Source organism: Gossypium hirsutum, chromosome A09 (genome assembly GCF_007990345.1).
Source record: "Gossypium hirsutum isolate 1008001.06 chromosome A09, Gossypium_hirsutum_v2.1, whole genome shotgun sequence".
Lineage (NCBI taxonomy): Eukaryota > Viridiplantae > Streptophyta > Magnoliopsida > Malvales > Malvaceae > Gossypium > Gossypium hirsutum.
In genome coordinates this window covers 64,243,716-64,258,052 of record NC_053432.1, presented here as the reverse complement: position 1 = coordinate 64,258,052, position 14,337 = coordinate 64,243,716, and the positions used below count along the sequence as shown (strand labels likewise).

At 30.8% G+C, this 14,337-nt stretch overlaps 1 long non-coding RNA gene across 1 annotated transcript; it reads left to right on the top strand.

The window, feature by feature from the left end:
• The first annotated feature begins 7,089 nt into the window (after positions 1–7,089).
• Positions 7,090–8,953, top strand: LOC121206118 (uncharacterized). The gene is made up of 2 exons (XR_005901102.1): positions 7,090–7,145; positions 8,703–8,953. It is a non-coding gene; the product is annotated as an uncharacterized lncRNA (long non-coding RNA).
• The last annotated feature ends 5,384 nt before the right edge of the window (positions 8,954–14,337 follow it).

Sequence of the window (14,337 nt, the reverse complement as noted above, 5' to 3'; positions counted from 1 at the left end):
TAATTTTTTTATCTTAATTTTTAAAATTCTAAAATCTCATAATTCAAAATATGCTGTGATTAAAAAAGATAGTAAGATTTATCTATTAAATTAATCTTAATCATAAAAAATATTCAATATTAAGCTTTTCACTTCTGTTCCAATGGTTTAACCTTTAAGAGCTTCATTAGTCATAAAACAAATCAAATCTTATCAAAATCTTATTTTTTATACAATATTTTAAATTATCCATAATCTCTTTTCAACTCTTAAATAAGAAAATAAACTCCTAAGATAATATTTAAATTAACGAGTAAGATACTAACATATAATTTATTTATATATTTATGAATTATACCTGCATTTTAATTAAAGGTAATTAAGAAACATCTTAGTCAAGTACTTTGTGATAAAAAAAATGTTGAGAAATGAAAAGCACTTTTGACTCAAGAAAAGAAGAAATAGAAAGAAGAAGAGGAAGAAAAAGACCAGATCTGCATGGAGGGCATAAGTCTTGACAGCTATGGTGGGAGCCAGGAAGGTGATAAGCTGACCAAAAAGGTGCAGTTTTAGGAGGATGAGACTGGTGATCGCACTAACATGATGATTGACTCTCATTCTGAGGGTCGAGTGTCTATCCGGGATGCGTTGGCGATGGGAAGGGACCTAATCCGAATGGGTTAGGGGATGAGAATGGTCTAGCTGACGGCGATGACATTGAACTACTTGATGGGGATGTGTCTACATTTTTTGTTGATGGTATGCCAGCGACCCAATTTTCTGAAAGGGTGTATCAGATTTTGGAACGGAGCACGGCTTGGACAATGGTCATCAAGCTTCTAGGTCGAAGGATAGGTTTCAATGCCCTATCCAATAGAGCTTATGCACTATGGAAGCTGTCTCAAGCTTTTGAATCGTGGACATTGAGAACTATTATTTCACCAAGTTTCAATGAGAAGAAGATTATGAGAAGGCTCTCACAAAGGGGCCATGGGTTATGTATGATCAATATCTTACATTACAACCGTGATCCATGGATTTTGATTCCTAGAAGTTGTACCCTGATAAAGTTATCGATTGGATCAGATTACCAGGGCTCTCTGGATATATGTATCGAAAAAGCATATTGATAGAGAGGGAAATTAGTTCATAAGGGCATTAAATTAGATTATGATACGGATTATAGAAAGCAACAAAAGTTTGTCCGTTTAACTATTTACATTGATCTTGAGAAGCTTTTTGTCTCAAAAGTCATGATTGGAGAATGAATTCAACAGATTAAATACGAGCCTCTTCCAACTATTTGTTTCAAGTGTGGATATTATGGCCATGTGCAGGATGTTTTTCTGATGGATTGTCCGTCAGAAAAAGCCAATGAAGTAAGATCGATGAGAACAGCACCGTCTACATCCTTGGACAAGAAAGTTATATAGGAATTTGTTGGAAGGTCTTGTGTCAAATGGGTTCAACCATGCACACGTTCACATCACAAACACAAATGGGAAAGGTCTTTTTTTTTTTTTTGAAGGTGCCTGCCATGAATGATGTAAGTGAATATAGTATGGTTTCTTTTTGGGCTATGTTTTATGTGAAGTGAGGGTGAGATATTTAATACAAATATGTTCAATTATTTGAATAATCATATATATATATTAAAATGAATGGTAGTATTTAAAAATCATTTTGTTTACAGTTTTCCTGGCGAATGGAGGTAGGAGTGTTGTATTTTAATAAAGAAAGAAGACAAAAGGGTTGTATAAAATATATATAGTACAAGAGAGAAAGTGAAAGGAAAAATAAAGGGAAGTAGTGGTGAAATTTTCTTTGGTCGGCAAATTAAAGATTAAAAAAAACAAATGGATACCAGAGGACAACGGACACCAAAGTCATATTATTGTTTAGAGTTGATCGGGGGAACGGAGTGGAGCTCCGAATACTGTATTAGCCTATATGCTGTCTAATAGGCCAAAGTCATAGGATACCCCACACTCTCTCTCTGCCTTCTAATATTCCATCCACCAACGACTGCTTCTTGTCTTGTGCTGATGTTGTTGCTACCTAAGGATTTACTACTAGTTAGTCTAATATTTTCCCAATTTTAAAATTTCAATTTAACTTAAATAATAATTATATTCATTAATTTAAATTTTGCTATTAATTTTGTATTATATTTAAGTTGTAGATATAGTTTTTTTTTTGTTCATTTTCAATCTTGATTTCAAAAAATTTTTCAATTAAAGTCAAGATTAAAATTTTAAAATTGACAAAAATAAAAATAACTTAATTAAAAAACAAAACTTAAATCTATAACTTACACTAAATTAATAGCAGAATTTAACCATTAAATTAATAGGTAAGCCAAAAATACTCTCCATCATTAAATATGTTTCAATTTTAAACTTTTCACTTCAATCTCAATAGTTTAGCCTTTTATTGGATCTAAAATAAGTTAAATCTTATTAAAATCCCAATAAATAAGTTAGATTATAATTTATCATGTTTAAATTTGTGATTTCATTTTTTTGAATGGAGTAAACAGAATTTGCTTTCATTTTTAAAGGGGCAAAATATTATTTAATTTCAAAATTTTTAAAGGGATTAAAAGAAAATTTTTCCATATTTTAGGACCAAGGCATTAAAGCTAAGAAACATCCTAATCAAGTACTTTGTAGTAAATTAAAGTGAGTCATGGTTGACATGAGAAATTGAGAAAGACTAAGAAGTGCATCTTTTAATCGGACTGTGGACAAGTCCGAAACAAAGTTGTACCCATTATTTTGTAGTGACAAAAAGAACAAAGATATCCAAAGACACAAGAAGGGTTTGTATGACATGTTTTTCAACCTTTGAGATAAAAAAATCAACTGCTACGTTTTTCCTCATTTTTTACATATCATTTTTGTTTTTTTTTTTGTGGTTGATTTTTTTTCTAATATTTTTGAAAGGAGAAAGATTTCAAAAGGAAAGGTTATTTAGAATTTGAATGTTGGATTTAGAGTTAATTTTAAATTTGAAATTAATATTTTTTTGTTGTTGTTAAAATCGAATGAACTGATCGGTCGAATTGTAGGTTAATTTTTTTAAATATTATTTTCAATATTTAAAATTTTTATCCTCAATTCTTTTTATCGTCGAATCAAGTTAATTTAGATAGTTACTTATTCAAAACACGATTTAATACGTATGGCTTTTGGAAGAAAAAAAAGTAATAATAAAAAATTATTTTACAAATTTAAATTTATTTTATAATTAAATAAATTATATTTTATAAGTCTTTATTAATATTTTTATTTTTTTATATATTATTCGATCCGCTTAACAAAACACCTTTTTTTTTTTAGATTTTTTGTTTTCCTCCGCTGTTTTAGTTTCTTTTATTTCTCGCTGATAATGATAGTTATATATTGTTTTTCTTGACAGATTTTCAATTCATTTGGAAAAAGTTGGTGAAGCATGGTTGGCCCAAAATTGACGTACCTTGCTAGAATTGTTTTTGGACTAGGCTACTTCTCCGAGCATAAAAATCCATCCCATGTCTACATTTGAGCAGATTCAAGTAAAAATATTATATTTAAAAAATAAGTTTAGATAAAAAAATTATACTCGTTTAAAATATAGGTCGAATTTGAGTTTAAACATTTAAAATTCAAAATTAACTCAACCTTTTTTAAGATTGTAATATTTTATAGGTTTAATTCACGATTTGACCTCTAAAGTATCTAAACGTTTTTTTACTTTAGTATCTAAACTTTTTTTAGTCCCAATTTACTTTTCTAGTTAAGTTTTGGATCAAAAACCATAAAAGAACAATACTTTAGGTACTAAATTGAGACAAAAAAATAGGTATCAAAGTGAGAAAATAAGTATACTTCAAGAGTCAAATCGTAAAGTAAACCTATTTTATATTTTGTTATTTTTATATATTATATAATTTATAATATAAAAATTAAATTTATAATAGTATATAATAGTACTATAATGCAAACATTTAAAAAAATTCCTAAAAAGGCTATATATAAAATTTTAATAAATAAAAAACATACAAAATTACTAAATATTAAAATAAAAATAAAATAAGTATACATTGTTTTAAAATTAAAAAAAATGGGTGAGCATAAAATGAGCTAGAGGTGTGCATGAGCGGGCCGGGCCGGGTTCGGGCCGGGCCCACAAAAAATTTTAGGCCCATTTTCTAGGCCTAGGCCTGGGCCCAGCCCGGCCCTAAATATGGGCCTAAAAATTTGTCCAAGCCCGGCTCGAAATAAAATTGTTAAGCCCGAGTCCTGCCCGGCCCGACCCATATTAAAATTTTTTTAACTTATTTCATTAAATAAAAAATTTTAAAATATATTAAATAATCAAATACATTTAAAATAAATATTAAAACAATTTTTAAAACAATACGCAAATTGAAAATATAATAAAAATTAATTATATTAAAATTAAAAATAAAATATAAATATGATTAAAAATAAAAAATATATATATTTAGTATATAATTCGGGCCGGGCCGGGCCGTGCTCAGGCCAAAAAAAATTTACCCGAACCCTGCCCATTTTCTAAACAGGCCTTGTTTTTTTACCCAAACCTATATTTTGGGCCTATATTTTTACCCGAACCCTCCCATTTTTCGGGCGGACCCAGCCCGGCCCATACACACCTCTAAGATGAGCTTAGGTTAACTATTTACAAATATGAGCGAGTTTAGATAAAATTTTAAGTTCATATTTCAAATCGGGTTAAACTTAAGCAAGCATAAAATATGTTAATAAGCTCGCCCATAAACACCTCTAACCCATATCATATAAACTACAGGCATGGATTCGAGTCAAACCATGCACACTATCCATGGTTTAACTTATCAAACATCTCGGTGAGGTGCTCCCTCTCTATGAACTCATTACCTCTTCAAGCGGTCTCACTCGAAGCTTTTGGGAGGGTAAGAAGACAAAACTCTAATCAAGAACAATATCAATTTATTGAAAGATCTATTAGCCTTAAATGAAGGACAATTTACAAATCGAAAACATTTTTATAATGAAAAATAATAATAAAATTACTGATTTGGTCCGAAGCTTTTGATCATGCGACTTAAAAAAGAATGAAAATAAGGTATGTAGATGGGACATACAAATGTTGTAGGTTCATGGATGTAAGAAAGCATAACAACCATACATCAATTTCCAATGTTCACATTGTATTTACATTTGAAATCAACAATAAGAAATCCAATTAAATAATACCAAAACCAACAATCCATTATTCTATATAGTCATATATGCACAAACATCCGACTAAACTATGTTTTTGCCAATGTTTATGTTTAAACTCGTCCACCCTATACTACGTCGAGCTAAGACGTGGTCAATTCATGTCAAAACGGACTATCTTTGATTCAACTAACCTTGTTCTAATAATCATTTTTTATTGTGCTAGAAAGTTGAAGTCGTAAAATTTTGATAGTCTAAATTTAAGTTTTATTATGTACAAATGTTATGAGTGAATTCTCTTTTAAATGATTCTAAATTTAAGTTTTACTAGGTGTGAGTTTTTTCTAAATTTACTATAATCTAGATTTGAATATATTCCAAATTTTAACATATTGTGCTTTGTATTTAGTTTCTTTTAATTCTAATTTATCATACATGTATAATTTGTGATTTGTAATGCATTTGTACTTGTAAATTTTTTAAAAAAAAGTTAACTTTTTTTATTAATTTATAATTAAAAATAGATAAAAATAAATACAAGTAGATGATAAACAACAATCGAGTATACTTACCTTTTTAATTTAAATTTGTTTGATATATATATAAACCTTAGGGAGTATATGTTTTTCAAAGTATAGGGTAAATGTATTGTTATTGAATGCTTTAGACAATTTGTAGATTTTTGTTTTGAATTAAGAGTGTTTTCATTATTTATCTTAAAGGCATGGAGAATATTTATATACGAATTCATACCGTAATTTGAAGGTAAATTAAGCATATAATATTCATGTAGAATCCCCGTATTGAATTAGCTAGTTTGCTTGAATGATATATCAATTAGTCAATGAAACTTTAGCATAATTATTAAACACATAAACTTTAGTTCATAAGAATTCATGTTTGAAATTTATCATGCTCAATTTTATATGTGAATCTTGAATTTATTGTTACCTTAATTTTTTTAATATAAAAACTGTAACACCCTGATTTTGGGCCTAGTCAGAACAGTAGTTTCGGGACCACAAATTCGACGATGAAAATTTTATTTTTATTATATTTTTATGGTCTACGAGTTCATGGAATAATTTCGTGAAAATTTCGTTCGAAAATTTTGACGTTCGGGAACTTAATTTAGTCAAAAGGACTAAATTGTAAAAAGCACAAAAGTTGAGTTCTACATGTTAGAAGTGTCAAATTGTTATGAGTTTTTAAATTAAAGGTCCTTAAATGGTAGTTATACCATTTTTTAATTGTTGGACAAAAATGGACATGAAATGGGTGTAATAAAATATTTTTAAGTTAGAGGTATTTTGGTAAACTAATAATTAAAAGAATTAAAAAGGGAAATAAGCCAAATTAGCTATCATCTTCTTCATTCAACCGTTTCTACCAGCAACAGCCATGGTTAGGATTTTTTCAAACTCCTCCCTAGCTCCGTTTTTAAAGTTCTTTACATTTTTTAAATCTCGGTAACTTGTTTTACTTATTTCTACCATTCATTTGAGCTAAGGTTCATGTCTAAAAATTTACCCATGAATAATATGCATGTATTTTGATCTCTAATGATATAAAATGAAGGTTGGGTGTTAGATAAACGACTTTTGCTAAGCGATTTTACGTGAAAACGAGTAAAATGACAAAATTGGTAAAAATACCTAATGTTCATAAGTACATGTTAGAGTGAGAATTGGATGTTGCTATAGAAGGAAAAAAATGATCAGCATGTCATAAAACATAAGAAAATAGGATGAAGTTTAATTTACGAGATTTGGAGTAAAAGTGTAAATATGTGAAAGTTTAGGGGAAAAATTGTAATTTTTCTAAAATATGATTTTGGGTTATCCTAATTAGGCTATATTTGAAATGATAGAGCAAGGAAAATTGAAATTCGGGCTAAAATTGGCAAAATACCAAGTTGTGGACAAAATGGTAAAAATGACCATTTTCGCATACGAGGTAAGTTCATATGATTTTAATAATGCAATGTGTATTTTAATGTTAATGTTATGATATTACATGAATTGTAAGTATACATATATGTGAATAATTTGATATTATGTAAATGATGCAACATTACTATATGTTGTTGATGTCTTGATAATGGTATGATGATTATTGTTTACGAATTATTGCATTCTATGATTATTGTTGAATTATTATACAAATTATGTGGAATACTTGAAAAATATGAGTTGCCACCGGAGTATCGATATTGACATCACGAGAAAGATGGCAAAGGCGTATGATCGAGGAAAGAGCCCGTTTGAACCTTAGGAATAGGTTAGGATACAAGTGACATGTCACTAGGAAATTGAGATCCGAACTCGTTGAGTTGCATTCCGAATTCGTGAGAATTATGAGGCATCCGAACTCGTTGAGTTGCGTTTCGAGTTCACTTATCGATGCAAGCATCCGAACTCGTTGAGTTGTGTTTCGAGTTCATTATGGATGTGAACACCCGAGCTCGTTGAGTTGCGTTCCGATTTCATTATGGGTGAAATTATGGTAGCTTGATTTCGTGTATCCGAATTATATTCTGATGTGTTCAACGGGTAAATCTCAAGTGAACGAAGTGAAATACTCCAGATGAAAGCGACATGTTAGTAAGTGTTGTGAAATGAGTACGATGAACAAGTATGTGCGTAAACTCTCGAGTAGAGAAGTTGATATGTTGTAATTGTGTGGTAAGAATGTTCATGAGAATGCTTTTGTGATGACCTTGTGATTATGAGTCCACGCTTATGAAGCATAATTACGTGTTCTTACCATGATGGATGAAATGATATTGTATGGATTTTGTGAATAATAGTGGTGAATGAGCAAATTCAGCCTTGACAGTTTTAGGTTACTGCAGTGGTGCAACTTTGGAAATTCACCATAAATTGTGGAAATTGAGTTAGGGGCTGAATAAAAATATGAGATTAAATCTCAATAAGTCTAGTTTCACATAGAGGAAACTGTACATGCAATTGAACTTTATGTTAAGAGATATTTAAATTGTTGTGAGACAGAGTCTGAATGACTTCGAGATCCCCTGTTCCTATTTGAGAAATTCACTAAAAATTGTACAAAAATAATTAAGAGTTATACTTTACATGTATAGATTCCTTATTGAGTCTATTTTTAATAGAAATAAACGGCATAGCCCTTTGAATTCTGTACAGAGAGAAAATTGATTTGTAGTGAACAAAGGTAGAGTAGCTGAAAACTGAAACAGGGGAATATTTAATGAATAAACTGTACTAATTGGCTAAACCAAAAATTCTGGAAATTTTATGGGAGAAAGGTATATGAGTCTAGTTTCAAAGAAAATTAACATAACTTAATTTGGAGTTTCTTGTCTCCAGATATAAATGATTTAGTAACTGTAACTCGGTAAAACAGCTTAACCTGAACATGTGTAAATTGTACAATTTTGGTGTTTTATCTTAGAAAAGCATGATGGTAATTGTTTATTAATTTCATATCGACTTACTAAGCGTAAAGCTTACCGCTTCCTCTCCACTTCTTCAGTTTTGGCAAGTCGTCTCGGGGTTGAAGATCGTCGGAGGCAGAATCACACTATCAACCTATCACTTTTGGGAGAATTAATTCAAATATTAGAAATATCAAGTGAGTGGCATGTATAAGAAGTTAGTTTGTGATATGTATTATTATCATGACTTTGGCCAAACGTATTGGTCTGCATTGAGCTATCATATATGGTCATGAGATATGACCTTTATTCATTATGGTTTGTAAGTTTAATTAAACATGTTATATCTTATGTTTGTGACGTGATGATATAGTTAGGTTTGTTTGTTATGCATGATTAGTAATATATCCTGTAAGTTGAATGCATGCCTATGGATTATGAATTAAATGTGTAATACGGAGATGAGTAATGTTGCCTTGGACATGGATGTTTAAGGGACGATATGCATGTGTTTGAGAAGTTTTGAATTAAATGAAAATTTGTGGCCCGGTTTTCGTCTTTGTGTATGGTTAAGTCTGGTAATACCTCGTACCCTGTTCCAGCCTTGGATACGGGTAATGGGCGTTACAAAAACTTAAAAGAGAAAGAGCATAAAGAAATTTAAAAAACTGAATATGGAATTAATGGTATCATAATGGTAAATTTCTCACATAAATGGAAGCACATTAGCATACAAATTTTGCTACATTGACAAGGAATCAAATGGTGCATGTTGTTACACTGAATCTGCAGGAAGCTTATTCCACATAAGAAGAACAGAAGGCATGCAATTCATCAAGCCCCTTTGCCATTGAAGTATATGAAGGCGGTGAGAAGGAGCAAGAAGAGTATAAACACGGCAAAGACGACGCATTTAAGCTCCAAGGGGAAGGGGATTTCTACGGTGTGACAAAATGCAGCAACAGCTACAAGGACCCCAACTTTTTCTAATGTTTCTGAAGTTCGGGTAGAAATTGGTTTGATAAACAAAGCCAGTAAGAAAAGATTAAAAATAATAGGACGAGAAAGGAAAGCACAATCAAAGAAGCATTGAATTGATTTTGATCGGTTTGAGCGTATTGGAATTGGAGCATGATAACGGGATACAAAAAACAAAATGACAGGACTGCGTTTATCCATTGCAGATGCTGCTGAGCTGCTGCAAGTTTCCAATGGGAGGGAGTTGGCGGCAGTGATTGTTGTTGGGGAAGCCGCGGTGTCTGTGGTGGTGGTGATTGAAATTCGGAGTGGTTGAGGGTATGAGATGGTGAGTCTGGTTGCAAGGTTTCATTTGCAGAAGGTGGTGGTTGTTGCTGGTGCAATTCAAGGTTGACAACTGGGAGAGCTGGTGATGGTGGTGGTGGCGGTGGCGGCGGCGGATGTGACGAGTGTGGTATTAATAATATAGGACACACTGAAACACAAAATGCCTTCAACTTTTTTATCAAGTCCATGTTTTGAGTGTTGGTGAAGGAGAACTGAGGATATGGCTGCTATTTATATGTTATCAGATTGGCCAAAAGACTAAAGCTGATGTCATAAAAAGAAATGAAAAATTCAGAAATAAAAAAATGGCAGTGTAATGGCACTATAATGCAAGCAAACCAGGCGGATATCCAACTTGAAATTTATAACTAGAGAGGGTTTGGCCTTGGCCTTGGCCTTGGCCTTGATGTAGAAGAAATGAATAAAAAAGAATAAAGGAAAATAGAATGGTCAAAAGGGTGGGGACAATATTGGTTACAAGTAGTGGAGCTCCGTGACTCTCAATCTTATGTTCGTATAGGAGAAAAGAAATGGAACATTATGGGCATTGGGTTCAACTTAGTTGACTCTATCTCACAATCACACACACTAAATTATAAACCTTCAACATTTAAATTCTCAAATCTAAATTCCTGTCTTAAATCTTTAAAAAATGTAAGGTAGACATCTGATCATGGGTTGGATTTAGGTCGGGTTAATGTAAAATTTTAGGTTCGTGTTTTAGATTCAGGCCTAGCTCGACTCAAAATAAGCCTAAAATTTTACCCAAACTAGATAGCTTAAATAAAAAAAATACTAAACCCGAGTCCGATCTAGTCGTATTAATTTTTTATATAAAAACAAATTTTAATAATATAATACATCAAATGCACTAAAAACATTAAAATAAATATTTCCCAATAAATTGAAAATAAACTAAAAAATATTTATATTTAAATAATTCTAACATAGTTGCAACTTAGTAAACAAATGCTTCTAAAATAATATAAAATTAATAGTAAAACAAGAATTATACAATATCCAAATAATAATAACAAAATAATAGTAATACGATAGCAGAATAGCAGCAAACAACAATAAAATAGTAACAAAACAACAGTGAAAAATTAGGCAAATTCGGAGCTCAAGCCAAAAAATTTTACTCAAACCTATATTTTTGTTTAAGTCCATTTTCCGAACCTATATTTTTACCAAAATCTTCTCACTTTTCACGCGAGTCCTCGAACCTAGGTGAATGGGTTACCCAACCTATAATCAAGTCTTTTCATCCTTGTAAGTTAATGTTTTTTCTTTATTATTTAATTTTTCCTTTTCTCAAACAATGTTTTTCTATTTTACAATGAGTCTCATGCTCTAATGGAATATGTATTTTGGATTAATGTAACTTTTGACTCTTAAATTTGATATATAGTCCATTCTGATACTTAAATTTAACAATTAGATCCATTTTAATTTCTAAATTTAATATATATATATATAAAAGTTTGATGACATGGTATTTTAAGTGTGTCACATTGTCACTTAAAAAAATAGAACTAATTAAATAGCACAATTTCAAAATATCACGTGATCAAACTTTTTTTTGTATTTTTTTAAGTTCTAATCAAAATGGACCTAGTTATCAAATTCAAATACTAAAATGGACTAAAAAACCTACAGATATTAAAATGGACTTAGTTCCTCAATTTAGAGGTACAATTTGTATTAAACTCATATATTATATTATGCATAAATTAGGATTTAATACTTATACTCTAGCTTGATTATAGTTTTTTTATATTTTTCGAATTTTAAAATGTCAATGCCAATCAAAACAATAACAATTAAATATATTATACCTAGTTAAGTTATAGATTTAATCGTTGTTTTTCATTTTGATTATTTTTACTCCATTTCTTGAAATTTGAAACTATCATTTCAATAAGGACTAGTAGCAAAATTTAAACATCATATTAATTAGATTGGCCAAAAACACTTTGACTCATATCATCAAAGATGATTCAATATCAAGCATTTCACTTCAATCCCAATGATTTAGCCTTTGATTTAAGAGTTTTATAGGCCTATAAAATAAGTTAAATCTTATTAAAATATCAATAAATAAAAAATAGATAATATTTTTTTAATAATAAGAGATGGAGATGAAATTGTTTGTGATTGAACTTATGCTTTCATGCCTTACAATATAATGTTCTTGCCACTAAGCTAAGAGGTTATTGACAAAAATAGATCATATTTAATTCAACGAGAAAGATATAAAGGGGTTATTTGTTTATATATTTATGAATTATTATTGTAACACCCCTTACCCGAGACCGTTTCCGGAGTCGAGCACGAGGCATTACTTAGCTTATCTTACCAATTCGGAGCATAAAAACTAGGTTTGAAAATTTATTTCATCATTCGCAGCAAATCTGTCCAATCGCGCAGCAGTTACTAAATTAATTATAACTTGAGCTAAAGAACTCGAAATTTAATTCCGTAAATTTTCCCTGAAACTAGACTCATATATCTACTCACCATAAAATTTTTAGAATTTTTGGTTCAGCAAATTAGTACATTTTATTAGTTAAAGTCTCCCCTGTTTCATCACCTGACTGCCCTGACCTCTAGTCACTAAAAATAAGTTTTCTCATTGTAGGATTTTCATATGAAGTTCTTACTTGTTTCTACAGAAAATAGACTCATTAAGAAATCTAAGCATGTAAATTTCAACTCATAACCATTTTTGTACAATTTTTAATTATTTTCTAAACTCAGAACAGGGGACTCCAAAAACAGTTCTGACCCTATCTTACTAAAATTCACATATCTTAAAATATAAATTTCCTTTTTCTACACCGTTATTTTTCCATGAAAATAGACTCAACAAGCTTTAATTCCATATATCATTCACCCTCTAATTCATTTTATACTATCTTGGGTGATTTTTCAAATTCACGTCACTGTGCTGCCTGAATTCTGTTTCTTTGCAAAATTTTATCCTTTCATGATTTCCATGCATAATTTATCACCTAATCTTTCATAACAACAAACACCTTCATCCTTAATCATTTTAATAACCATACATCATCAAATACTTACACATCACTCATTAGCAAAATCATCATTACAAACATACAAAATAACTAAATCCCTATACATGCCATAACTCAAACGTGTTTCGATATAAAATACCGAGCAGTTGTAGTTGATAGTGTGGACGATCTCCGACTTCTTTAGGATCCTTGAAGTAGCTTTGCAATACTATAAGAGAAAGAGAAATAAAAGAAGTAAGCATAAAGCTTAGTAAGTTTACTAGCAAATAAATAACAATATTTAACTTAAATAATTAAACTCAATGTCTATATCTCTAGTTTACTCTTTAGTTAATCTCATACTAGTTCTCTTACTTGTTTACTTAGAATACTTGTGTGCATAACTTACTCAATCCTTGCTGCATCGTTGAACATCAATTGATAGTATAATAAGTTCTTAAGTCTTACAATTTACCTGAGCTTGCCATTTATGCTTTAAACTGAACTTTCATGAACATGATTCGTTTACAAGCCCGTTGAGCTACATTGGAATAATAAGGATACTCGGGTCTCTTCTGATAATAACATGCCAAAGCCATGTCCCAGACATGGTCTTACATGGGATGTTCTCGTGATGGTGCCCATGTCATGTCCCAGACATGGTCTTATAGGGGACCTCTCATCTCGGTGCCAACGCCATGTCCCAGACATGGTCTTACATGGGACCTCTCGTCTCGGTGCCCATGCCATGTCCCAGACATGGTCTTACAGGGGACCTCTCATGATCTTAAGGATGCCAATGCCATGTCCCAGACATGGTCTTACATGGGATCTCTTTACCCAAATGTCATGACATTCGTATCCAGTACCATCCTTATGTATCAACGGGACTTTTAAATTTTAATTCTCTATCATTTCATGCTTGGATCATCATCAAATAAATTCATAAAATAAATTCATAATTGCTGGAAATTAACAGCATTAATACTAAATATTGAAATATTGCATTTATTTACCGTAAACTTACCTCGGTACCAGTTATAGCCAAATTCACCAACTTAGTTTTCAACTTTATTCTTCCCTTTGTCTAACCTCGAGTTTCGTACTTCTTGATCTAAAATAGTAAATTTAACTTATTTAATAATCACATTCATCAAAACAGCCCTCGACTCTAACTTTTTCAAAATTACAATTTTGCCCCTAAACTTTTACATAATTACATTTTTGCCCCAAGGCTCGGAAATTAAACTTCATCTCTTATTCTTATGTTTTATAACATTCTGAACATTTTTCCCTTCTATGGTAACATCAAATTCCCACTCTAACATGTACTTATGAACATTAGGTATTTTTACCGATTATGTCGTTTTACTCGTTTTCACTTAAAATCGCTTAGCAAAAGTTGTTTAAC